We start from the raw sequence: 12,245 nt of genomic DNA, 5'->3' as shown, positions 1-12,245 counted from the left end.
CTCCACATAAACCCCTTTCCCGCTGTTACCAGTTTGTCTGGTAGCTCGACATGTACATCTGCAAACTTGACACGCAGAGTGAAGTTTACCACAACAACGTGGTTTGAGTCCTGTCACAGTGACAAAAACAGACTAAAATATAAAATTAACAAGTAAATAACACCATGAGAATGTGGTAAAATCTGAAACAGTGGTAAAAATCAGTTTGTTTTTTTCTGGATTGCTTTTAAAAACACTGCGGTTGGGCTTATGGAAGTGGGTGGGCAGGTCAATTTGTGCTTTTGAAAACACTATTGGTTGGGTTTAGGGAATGGGGAGGGTGTCGGCTGGTCAGTTAGTCGACAGCAGCCTCTGGTAGATTTGCGTGAGAATGGCAGGCGTGGATGGCACTGGCTAGAGAAATTTGAGATCTGAAAAAGCCTACACAGCGGCCTCTGGTAGAAAACAACAACAAACAAAAAAAAACAGCAAAAGAACATAGATCCTTAGACATATTTGGCACTCTCCAGAAATGACTATAGCGGAACATATCAGAATGAACCTGGGTTGCTGAAAACATACCCCCAGATCAGAGCTTCACCTTTGCCTGCATCTTCTTTGCCATATTGAAGTAACATCTACTGTATAATCTGCATGCTCAGTATGGAAATACACAGACACTGGCTTTGTCTTGCCAATCGTTTTCCTATTCACCATGCCTTGTTCTTCACCTATACTGCTAGTTAGCTGAAATTCACTCCTTGAGCAGTTCCCTCTCACGTTCCCAAGGGAAAACATCCACACAAATCGGCGAGAGAGAGAGTAAATGTTTAAACCTACTCAGACAACAGGAAAACAGTGATTTCCAGCAGTAAAGATGAAAGGGAATCTCCAGACAGAGCAATTTAAAGCCAATCAGTACTAACCCAATATAAACCCAGCGAATCACTTTAACTTCGTCGTAACAGCAGCTTTTATTGCCCGTCTTCAAAGCTCAAAAACTGGAGCAGGTAATGCTGGGATGATGACTGATGATAGCATTACCTCTTCCCATTCACCCTTCCTTAAACGATCTCTTTGATTAGGTTTCATCTCAAGCTCTTAATGATCATCTCCATGCCTGTGATCAAACTTGGATCAAACTTTATCTGTTTGTCATTTCAGTTGTTAAACACAGTCTTTGCTAATCAAAGGGGACTTTCTAAAAGTTTACGAACAGTGAAAGGTGTAAAAGATAGGGGAAAAAAATACACATTGTGTGCATTCAGGTGAATGTATCTGTGCAGGCATTAATGAGCTGTGTGGCAGATGCTGCTGTTGACTCTAAAGAACAGGTGTTGCAGAGCTACATTTGCAGTGTGCATGTGTAAAATATTTAACCTTATAACAGACAGCACACATACACACACATACACACACATGGTGGCATGTGCAAGGTGCTAAAAGCAGTTTGCATCAGTGTGCTACTTGTGGCAGGACTGGTGTGTCTGACTGTACACCTGTGCGCTCTTGTCTCTTCTTGTCTCTCTAACACTGCATTATTTACAGATGCTGGCAAGGAAGCCTGTTATGATATACAGTACTCTTTCAACTTCGTTTTTGGAATGTAATATTATTCATAGTCTGTGAATAAATGTCTCTGTATGTATCCAGCTATTAGGAATATATTGGATCTGCACATAGATATTTTATGCAGTGCTCATATATGGCTCTTGTATCTGTTTGCTTGAGATATCTGTTCTAGCTGTGCCGTATTCTGTCGTTGTCACTATAAGGACTCCTTTGTAGTCACTCTGTCTTCAGCATTTCTATTGGTTAGAATATTATTGTATAAACTTAATACATGATATTTATTAATGAAGATGATGCTTATTTATTTTATTTATTTATTTATAGTATGTGAGCTCCAGGATGGGCGATACGGTGGCTCAGTGGTTAGCACTGTCGCCCTACAGCAAAAAGGTCGCTGCTTTGAGCCCCGGCCAGGTCAGTTGGCATTTCTGTGTGAAGTTTGCATGTTCTCGCCGCGTTCACGTGGGTTTCCCCCACAGTCCAAAGTGTATAGTTGTCTCGAAGTACTGGGTTGCAGCTATAAGAGCATCCACTGAGTAAAACATATGCTGGCTAAGTTGCCGGTTCATTACGCTGTGGTGAACACTGTTAATTAAAGGTACTAAGCCAAAGTAAAATGAATGCGTGAATGAGCTTCATATTGAGAACAACCCTACCTAGGCCAGTTCTTCTGGAATCTGCTGCTGGCTATGATGTGTCTTCAACAATAGATACAGTACATTTTGGGCATATCAAACAAGTAATTTTTGCCTTTAGCTAAAACTGTTTGTTTTAGTTCAAAGCAAATTTATTTAATGCCATATATATATATCTCACAGGATATTTTTTTTACTGAATTGCTTGGCTGCTTTTAGAATAGTTATTACTGTTAACTAAATATTATTGTTTGAGAAAATTTTTATAATAATAAAGTTGAGAAACTTGTTAGTAATGGGGGCGGCTCGGTGGCACAGTGAGTAGTGCTGTTGCCTCACAGCAAGGAGGCCGCTGGTTGGAGTCCCGCTGGACCAGTTGTCATTTCTGGGTGGAGTTTGCATGTTCTCCCCATGTTCATGTGGGTAACCTCCGGGTGCTCCGGTTTTCCTCCCAGTCCAAAGACATGACCATCCCTTACACCTTAACCTACCCTTAAACCTACCCATGCCACCAAACCTGTCCATAACCCAACCTCTATTCCAACTCAAAAGCACAAGTGTTCTCAAATACAATATAAACACAGTAAGTACATTGTATTTTTTTTTTTTTTTTTGATACGTACATAGTAGTTAGGGACACTTAATATAAAGTGGGACCAGTTGTTTTATAATAGTTATTACTGTTAACAAAATATTTATGTTTGACAAATAATATTTTCTATAATAATATAGTTGAGAAACTTGTTAAGAATGAGGTGGTGTGGTGGCGTAGTGGGTAGCGCTGTTGCTTCACAGCAAGAAGTTTCACTGGTTCTATCCCTGGCTGGGTCAGTTGGCATTTCTGTGTTTGCATGTTCTACCTGTGTTTCTACCTGTGTTTGCCTGGGTTTCCTCCGGGTGCTCTGGTATGGGTGTTTCCCAATGGTGGGTTGCAGCTGGAAGGGCATCAGCTGCATAAAACATGTGCTGGATAAGTTGGCAGTTCATTCCACTGTGGCGATCCCAGATGAATAAAGGGACTAAGCTGAAGGAAAATAAATGAATGAATGAATGATTAAGCTTCAGGACTGCAGCACTCATTAACTTATAGAGAACAACCTTACCTCGGCCAGCTCTTCTGGAATCTGCTGCTGGCTAATGTGCAGACTGTATTTTTGACTGAATTGCTTGGCTGTTTTTATAATCGTTATTACTGTTAACTAAATATTATTGTTTAATAAATAATTCATTCTGCTGTGGCGACCCCTAATTAATAGAGGGACTAAGCCGAAAAGAAATTGAATGAATGAATGTACTTGTTAGCAATGGTGATTGACTTCAATATAGGGTCAATTCTTACAACATGCAACAAGAGATTTTATTATTGAGTTGAACAGGAGCAAAATATATATTTTTATATTTAACTTTGAAAAGGCAACCAGCAAAATATAATGGGCAAAATAGGATTATAGCTGTGTGTTTGCATCATTTTATAGTGCAGTCATGCGCATGCGCATATGTGTGTGTTCACCACTACCATACCTTTTCAAAAGTGAAGACAAAAAGTTATAAAAATGTATTTTTGATCCAGTAAATTCAGCCTTGATTAGCAAATAAATTAAACAATATTTAATTTCAAAGGGATCCAGGGACCCCAAATTGCAGATTTCTATAGTGACAAATAATAAAGCTCCAGGGATCACATTACACAAGAAAACACATTCCTCCTTACATTATGAATTTGTGTCAGCCCTCTATATATGAATGCTAAAGCTAGTGTGAATTTCCATGTATTCATTTACCAGATGAAAGCAGTGCATTATCTATCACGCAGAAGCGAAGGACCACACAGGGCCTGCAGAGGAAGACTGAATGCGAGAACAGGAGCCTCATCGCCATGCAGATGACACGAGTCTATCCCCTCGACTCAGAGGTAAAACTCATAAAGATTGCTTGTACACACACAATAGCATCTTCTTCCTGTGCTGGCAGTTCTATTGTGCTGTATGGCAAGAGGCCATGCAGAGTGCAATTATTCGTTTGTGATACATCCTTTTTTCCTGTCATTCCCGTTGTGGCGCAGAATGCTGGTTTTGTTCCGACACTCGGCGTTCCGGCTGGCAGCTGTCAGCTCCGATACCGTCTACTGCTCTCAGTGTTCCCAGCCGCTCCAGTCGGAATTCCTAATTAGATTTGCCATTTTCACGCGTCTGATTGCCATACATAACAACACAAAGAGGCCGACGTCTCCATACACACAGCTCTAACTGTAACAATTCATAACAATGCTCATTAACATGTACGGTGTGGCGGCATTGATTATGACATTACCATCTAAATGGATGACCTGCCCACACATTTTCATTACCGGCTTGTAGATATGGATTAATAAACTCCTTGTTTTGGTCCAGGCCTGGTTATTAATTACACAAATTAGAGAGGGCAGGGTAATCAACTTAGGGTCGCTTGCCTTATAATAATTGATCTAATTTTTAGCGAACGTTGCTGTTGGGCAGGGTTGAGAGATCACCTCGTTAGCAAAAGTTTAATTCTGATCATAGTTCATGAGTCGTTTGCCTTAAGGTCAGATCTGAATGTCAGAAGCGTTTGAAATTGATTGGTGTTAAATTGAATCAATGTCATGTTCAGGAAAAACAATAACAGTTAATGGATGAGGCTGAGGGAAGCCATCTGCAGAGGCAAGGGGAGAGAGAAAGAAAGAAAGAAAGTAAGAAAGAGAGAAAGAAAGAATGAAAGAAAGAGAGAAAGAAAGAAAAATAAATTGAAAAAGAAATGCAATTGAATGAAAGAAGGTGCAGAAAAGTATAGAAAAGAAAGAAAAAAAGAATATACTGGGAGAAATAAACATAATTTGGACAAGGAAAGAGAGGGTAAGAAAGAAAAAGAAAGAAAGAAAAAAGAAAGAAAAAAAGAATATACTGAGAGAAATAAACATAATTTGGACAAGGAAAGAGAAGGAAAGAAAGAAAGAAAGAAAGAAAGAAAGAAAGAAAGAAAGAAAGAAAGAAAGAAAGAAAGAAAGAAAGAAAGAAAAAAAGTAATGCAACATAATGTGTATTTATAAAGTGCATTTATTGTTTATGGTCATACACCCAAAACGCGTCAAAATCATGAAGTGGGGTGCTTACTGACAGTATAGTGTCCCCTTTGCTATACTGGGGCATCAGGACTCACACAGACCGCAGGTTGAGCTAAGTTTAGCCTAGTTTTGACTAGGCTCACCCCTGCTTAAGGAAGAAAGAAAGAAAGAAAGAAAGAAAGAAAGAAAGAAAGAAAGAAAGAAAGAAAGAAAGAAAGAAAGAAAGAAAGAAAGAAAATGTATACAAAAAAAGATAAAATAAATGTAAAAAAAATTGGACAAGAAATAAAACAAATAATTATATAAAGAAGGAAGGAAAGTAAATAAGTATACACACAAAGCAAAAGTTAGCAAATAGAAGAAAATTATAACAAAAAAGTTAGAAAGAATGGATAATAGATAGGGAGAAAGTGGGAAAAGAATGAAAGAAGGACATATTGACAGGATGGAAAAAGAGATAGAAATGTAAAGGTAGAGTGAAAGAAGAGAGCAGCATAAATAACAAGAAGCAAAGTTGATGGATAGATAAAAGAAAAAAAGAAAGAGGAAAACTATGGATTGGATTGAACAAAGGAAGATGAATACAAGATATTGATCAAGAAGGAAGAATGTTTCATGTTTGTTCATGAGCAGACAGAACACACACACACACACACACACACACACACACACACACACACACACACACACACACACAAACAAACACACAGGCTGAGGTGAGCAGCACTGTTAATGCAATCCAAACACAGAACCAAAGAGTTTAGGCATCTGGACTATTTCACAGCACTTCAGCCTTTTATTTCACAAAGAGTGCTTGAAGAGTATAACTGAGTTCAAAGTTTGTAGAATGCAAGCGTCTGTCGTTCACTCCATCACTGCACTGTTTCCCCTCTCTCTCTTTCTCTCTTTGTTTCAAGAGACTGGAAGAATGCCAGCTGTTACAAATCCTCTTGATCCTTTACAAAGCTAGCACACTCCTGTGGAAAAAAAGAGAGAGGAAAAAGATAGAGAGAGAGAGATTTACTTGTTCTATGAGACCTTCACAAACACCTGGCTCCTCTCTCTCCACCTGGAAGAACAGCAGTCGTTTTCAGAACTGTGTGAAATTTCACACTCGTTTTTCACAACACATTTTAATATGCACTGTGCTTTTTCTCGTTCCTCCTTCCATCCATCCATCTCTCCCTCGCCCGCTTTCAGCTCCCGAGTATGAAATCCTTTCATTCTCCTTTATTCGCTGTTGCCAAACTCGGCCTCCCTGCCAATCATGGCTTAGCGACAGCACATACAATTTTCCGCCGGCAATTTGCCCCCTTAAGAGGAAAATTGCTTTGGATAGAACCTCTCCCAGCAAGACAACCACAATAAACAGCTACAACTGTAATGGCATTGGGGCTGTCAGCTGCGGGCCGGGACAGGCATTCTCACACACCGACGTGAGACCCTGCCCTGTAATATCTACACCTGCGCAGAGCTGAGCGCTCCGCCAATCCTCCCTTAAACATAACTCACTGCCATCGCGCCAGAATGACTGCTATGAAAGGCTTTTGTCAGATATGCCACGGGACGGCCCGCGTGCGCGTGTGTGCCGATTGTCATTTATTATATGTTGTGTGGTTTTCTGTCAGTGTGCGTATTGATTTGCGCGCCGGCAGAGAGGCAGAGGTCACTTTGATCGGCATGAGATGAGGAGAGGGAATAGCAGAGAGCTGACATTCCATTAGCTGAGAAAAAAGGACTCCAAATAAAGAGGAATATGTTAAGGACAGGCGGCGGCGGGGTGATATGACTGTAATTAAGAGAAGAGAGAGAACAGAGGAGTGTCTGCTGTGGGAGGCTATTGTCTGACGGAGATGGCCGAGATCCTGCTCTTATATTACATGCTTGACCTTTCACCCACCCCACCCGTCCACTCATCCGTCCTGCATCGGTTCCTTTGCAGGTCTTGTACAATCGAACTTTTCACTCTGTTCATGTGGCCTTTAACTTCAGTGGGACACAGGTGAAACTCAGTCGTTTGAGTTTGTTTATCTGGAGCACGTGGTGTCTTTATTCTTCTTCAATGGTGAATTGAAATGGAACATGTTTGAGGGTCAGAATTAGGGTGAAATCTTTCATCTCGCTGACAAAAAGTGGCCCAATTTGCTATATTTCACCTTACGTTGACCTTTTCCAGTGGCACTGGGGAAATGTGTAGAAGCTTAATAAACAATATTCTTTGAGAAACACCCGCGGCGTCACTAACGCTGCGTTTGATGTCTGTGTACACGGGGTGTGTGGCAGTCAGACAGGGTTTATTAGTTAAGCGTTTTGAGGTCTGCATCTCCTCAGAGTGTCAAAGGCATAAGAGCACTACTTTATCATTGTTTGTCTGACTGGAGATCCCACAGGGCCTGTGTGTGTGTGTGTGTGTGTGTGAGCGATGGTTAGAGATAGAGAGAGAGCGAGAGAGCACAGGCCCTCTGGATGGGTTTGTGTGGTCTTGGACTTTTGATTCAGAAACCTAGATATTGATTTAACATCTAGTATATGTGTTATGGGTTTGAGCAGTCCAGTGCTCTTCTTAACCCTGCTGGAGGTGATTTTTAGTGTCAGTATTCAAGACTCTTAACAAGATCCATTTTTGAACTTCTGTCTTGTCTTCAGGCTGGAGTATTCGGTTGTTCGTCAGATCTCACAACAAAGCTATGGTTATGCTGTTATTTTTCTCTCTTACCAGCTGACCACTAACAGTTCCTTTGCGGGTCTTGTACAAGTACATGTTGACAGCTTTTCTGCTGTTACCAGTTTGTCCGGTAGCTCGACATGTACGTCGGCCGGCTTGAGATGGAGATCAGAGTTGACGGCGACGATAGGTTTGAGTCCGGTAAAGAACGCTCCAGGAAATAAAAAAAATACCTCCTAGGACGTATTTGGCACTCTCCAGAAATGTATATAGTGGTACATAATCAAAATAAGCCTGAGCTGAATCATTCTAGCCATGTTTAATTTATTAAAACATTTCCTAGTTTTATTTGTGAATGAATTTTTGGGTCAAACTCATCCTTGTCATGTAGCCTAGACACCAGCACAAAAACTTAGCAAAATATGAGTTTTTTTTTTTGTTTATATATTATTGTTTGAATGAATCGGGTAAGGGGTGACATGATGGCTCAGTGGTTAGCTCTGTCACCTCACAGCAAGCTAGTCACTGGTTACTGGTTAGCGAGTCAGTTTCCATTCATAGTTTCTAAGTGAGTCCCTGAGTCATGTTTTTAGCATTTTACAATTTATTTGAGAAATTTTTTGTAATGTCACGTAATCATATTGGAGATGTTATATTGCTTCTAAAATGTGTCATATAAAAAAAATCTGTGAAAGTGAAGTCTCCTTAATTGAAAAGAAGTAATTAGATTTAAAAAAAATAAAAATATATATATATATATTAGGGTTGGGCATCTAAGCTATAATGCCGATCCGATACGCATCTCGATACAAAGAATACGATCCGATATATTAGCGATACATTTGTGACATATTGCGATGCAACACGATACGATTCACACCCATATCACGATACAATGCGATATTTCAGCACTAACTAATTAGATCAAGTTTATGAGATTATGTGAAAGAGGATGCTGTGCCATTGAATGAGTTTGATTATTTATAAACCAAGCAAAACCAAGACTTTTTTTTACAAACTGGCTCTTCTCTCAGAGCCAGAGTGTCAGTTTACAGTAGAGGGCCATTTTAGAACATATGGCACATATTATTTAAGTATTTTCAAGATAAACAGAATGTAGAAGTGCAATATATATTAAAAAAATATGTATATATTTGCACTCTTTCAACATAAATACATTTAGCATTGCACAACAAGAATTGTGATTTAACTTTTCAACTATGAAAACAAGTTTTACAAAGATATATTTTGCCACTGATTATTCAAAACTTAAGGTTGTGAACTAGCAGTGTTATGTTGCTTTGAAACATCACTGTCACTGTAAACAACAGGCCAATAAAAATATAACAAACCAGCAATCTTCTTGCTGTGAGGTGGTCAAACTACCCACTGTGCCACCGTGACACCCAATTATTTTTATCATTATTATTATTAATATTATTATTATTATTATAAATAGATAAAAATTAACAGGAGGAGGTGTTTAAAACCTTCGTTCTCCGTGACATTAGGCTGAATATCTTTGCAGATGAACAATGCAATAGCATTCGTTATTGGCGTAGAGCGAGCAGAACTGTTGCGCATGGAAAAAAAACTTGCAATGCTTTTCTCACCACTTTTGGAGCTGGTTGAAGCAGTGCAAAAGCCGGGGATGCAGAAACACTGGAAGATGCTTTCACAACAACACTGTGGCGCCGCTTCAAGTGAGATTTCAGATTAGTCGTACTGCCCGCGTATTTTACAGATGCGCGGCACATTTTGCAAATTGCATCTGTCCTGTCATGTCGTCCATCCTTAAATCCATAATGTTGCTTGCCATACTTTAGATTTAAAACTCACGCCTGTTTCACACCGCAAGCGTCAGCGGCGCGTGAGCAGAGCGTGAGCAGCGCGTGTGTTTTCGGCGTCCATGTTAACAGATTAGAGCTTTCACACCGCACGCAGCAGCAGCGCGTCAGTGCGAGGCGTGAGCGTCGCCGAAGCAGCAGTGCAGCGATAGTTTCGGCGCTGGGTCTATTTTTGACGCGCTGCTCACGCTCAATTAAAGTGACAGTGCATTGATAATGACCAAAACACATTGAATGACAGTAAAAAGTAGCAATTTTACCCAATAAATGCGTTAATAATGTCAAATGGTTTATATATAGTCATTCAAATTAACTTAAAACGATTAAAAACGGCAACAAACATTTATTTAGGCCCGAACTACAAAACCGAATGTAAAACAATTTTAGTATCAGTTTTGCTTAAGTTGCACACTAGTGTTGTAGGAGAGGGGAAATAGAATATTTACGGGATTTGTAGTTCATAGCGAAGTGTATTGTGGGTAGTGTAGTTCGACACGCATGCTGGATTATGTGAGCTCGCTGTGTTCTGTGCAGCTGAGCAGAGCAAGAAAGTTTTAATCGGCTTTGTTTTATGTTCACTCGAATTATTCCTACCGGGAGCTGTTTTCACTGTGAATCTGACAACACGAAAATAAGTAAAAGAATGGCATGCATTAATTACTTTTGTCCGTCTCATCATCCACACGAGCATGAATAACGAGCTTTTATTCTGCCGCTGGACATCACTGAAGCGGAGAAAGTAACACTAGTTTGATCATGTATAAATATCATTATAACTATATTGTATAAATATGATTATAACTAGGTCTACAGCAACCTGATAATCAAAAAACAAATGACATGATATCACAGGCGATTGTCTTCTGACTGTAGACACTTCTCTTGAGAAGCATACAGTACTATTTGATCTATAAAATTTGTAAAATAAACATTTGCAGGTTGATGAAACAGCATAGGAGGGGCCTTGGTGCAGATGAAAAGTTTAAAAAGTGTATTTGTATATAGAGAGACATGGGTAACTAGATAGAATAGACAGATAGGTTGATCTCAGCAGCAGCTGCCGAAGAGCTGCGCGCTGCAGACGCAGCTAGTGTGAAAGGCAAACGCCTGCGTACTGCTACTGCTCGACATACGCGCTGCTCACGCTCTGCTCACGCGCCGCTGACGCTTGCGGTGTGAAACAGGCGTTAGTGGGGAATAAAATGTTTGTTTTGCTTCTCGCGCTTTCTGAGGGCGCTCCACTAGCTTCATCCGCACACCTGATACACTGAGTTGTAGTGAAAGTGTACACATCCGCAAATCCGTTGCTAAGGCTTACTTTATGTAGGTCGATTAAATTATGCGCCAAAAACAGGTTGACAACACTTGTTAATAAATAAAAAATACATTCTATATTAAAAATATAAGCTGTATCTCGGAAAAATCGATGCATCTCGCAAAAACCGATGCATCTCGATTTGCTTCCAAAATTTCATTCATCCTCTGCTGCTCAACCGATGCACTCGCATCGTGCACGCGCATGACCGCGTATCGATACATATCGGTTAATCTTCCCATCCCTAATATATATATATATATATATATATATATATATAAATATATATATAATTTTATTTATTTTTTTTTCTGTCAAAGCTGCAATGAGAGAAAAACGTGCTTGTCAATACAGTGGGCGAATTGAGAAAAAAAAAAATTTAAAAATGCACTCCTACGTCGTGTTGAGGTGGGCCTAAAATCACAAGGATTTGGATCCTATTGTAAAGTCAAGAAAATTAGAAAAAGAGACCAGATGTATTTATGCAACTCCAATATCACTGTGGACACACTATACCTGCACACAGCTTCTAAAAGTTGATTTTGCATCATAGGTGCCCTTTAAACTGTTCACAGTATTTACATAGAAGTACATGGCTTAGCTACGTACATGCAAAAAAATCTCCAAAATCATACACATTTATATTCCCAAAAAATTGTCCATAGAATTACTTTTAAAAGAGATGTGTTAAAATCTGCACATCCTTTATTATTTCTAAACATACCTGTGTGTGTAGTTATGGACAACACATTTTGTTATTTTGAACTCAAACAGTTTGTTATTCTTCTGTGTTAGATTATTTAACATCCTAATGCCATAAATTATGCAGTTTGTGTCAATAATGTGATATTTTATTTCCATCTTAATCAGATTAATGCAATACAAAAATACCTTTTTATTAAAACATAATTGCAGCATTACATTATACAGGTATGTGCTAAAAAATTGAAAATCGAAAGAGAGTCCATTTATTTCAATAATTTGTATTAAAAAGTGAAACTTTGTGTTAAATTAGTTCACTACACACAAAGTGAAATATTTCAAGCCTTCATTTCTTTCAATTTTACTGATTATGGATTAAAGATGAAGAAATCCCAAATCCAGTATTTCACAAAATTTGAATATTTCATGTGACCAATAAAAAAGGATTTTA

The 12,245-nt window shown here is 39.1% G+C and overlaps 1 long non-coding RNA gene across 1 annotated transcript in view; it reads left to right on the top strand.

Annotated features, from left to right (window-relative positions):
* The first annotated feature begins 3,970 nt into the window (after window positions 1-3,970).
* LOC137496101 (uncharacterized) overlaps window positions 3,971-12,245 on the top strand; it is a 34,662-nt gene continuing 26,387 nt past the window's right edge. Inside the window, exon 1 of the long non-coding RNA XR_015495968.1 lies at window positions 3,971-4,098. This is a non-coding gene — a long non-coding RNA (uncharacterized LOC137496101). The remainder of the gene's footprint in view (window positions 4,099-12,245) is intronic.

Source organism: Danio rerio, chromosome 7, assembly GCF_052040795.2.
Source record: "Danio rerio strain M-AB ecotype USA chromosome 7, GRCz13ab, whole genome shotgun sequence".
Classification (NCBI taxonomy): Eukaryota; Metazoa; Chordata; class Actinopteri; order Cypriniformes; family Danionidae; genus Danio; species Danio rerio.
The sequence above is the reverse complement of the archived record's forward strand: the minus strand, read 5'-3'. Positions and strand labels throughout refer to the sequence as shown.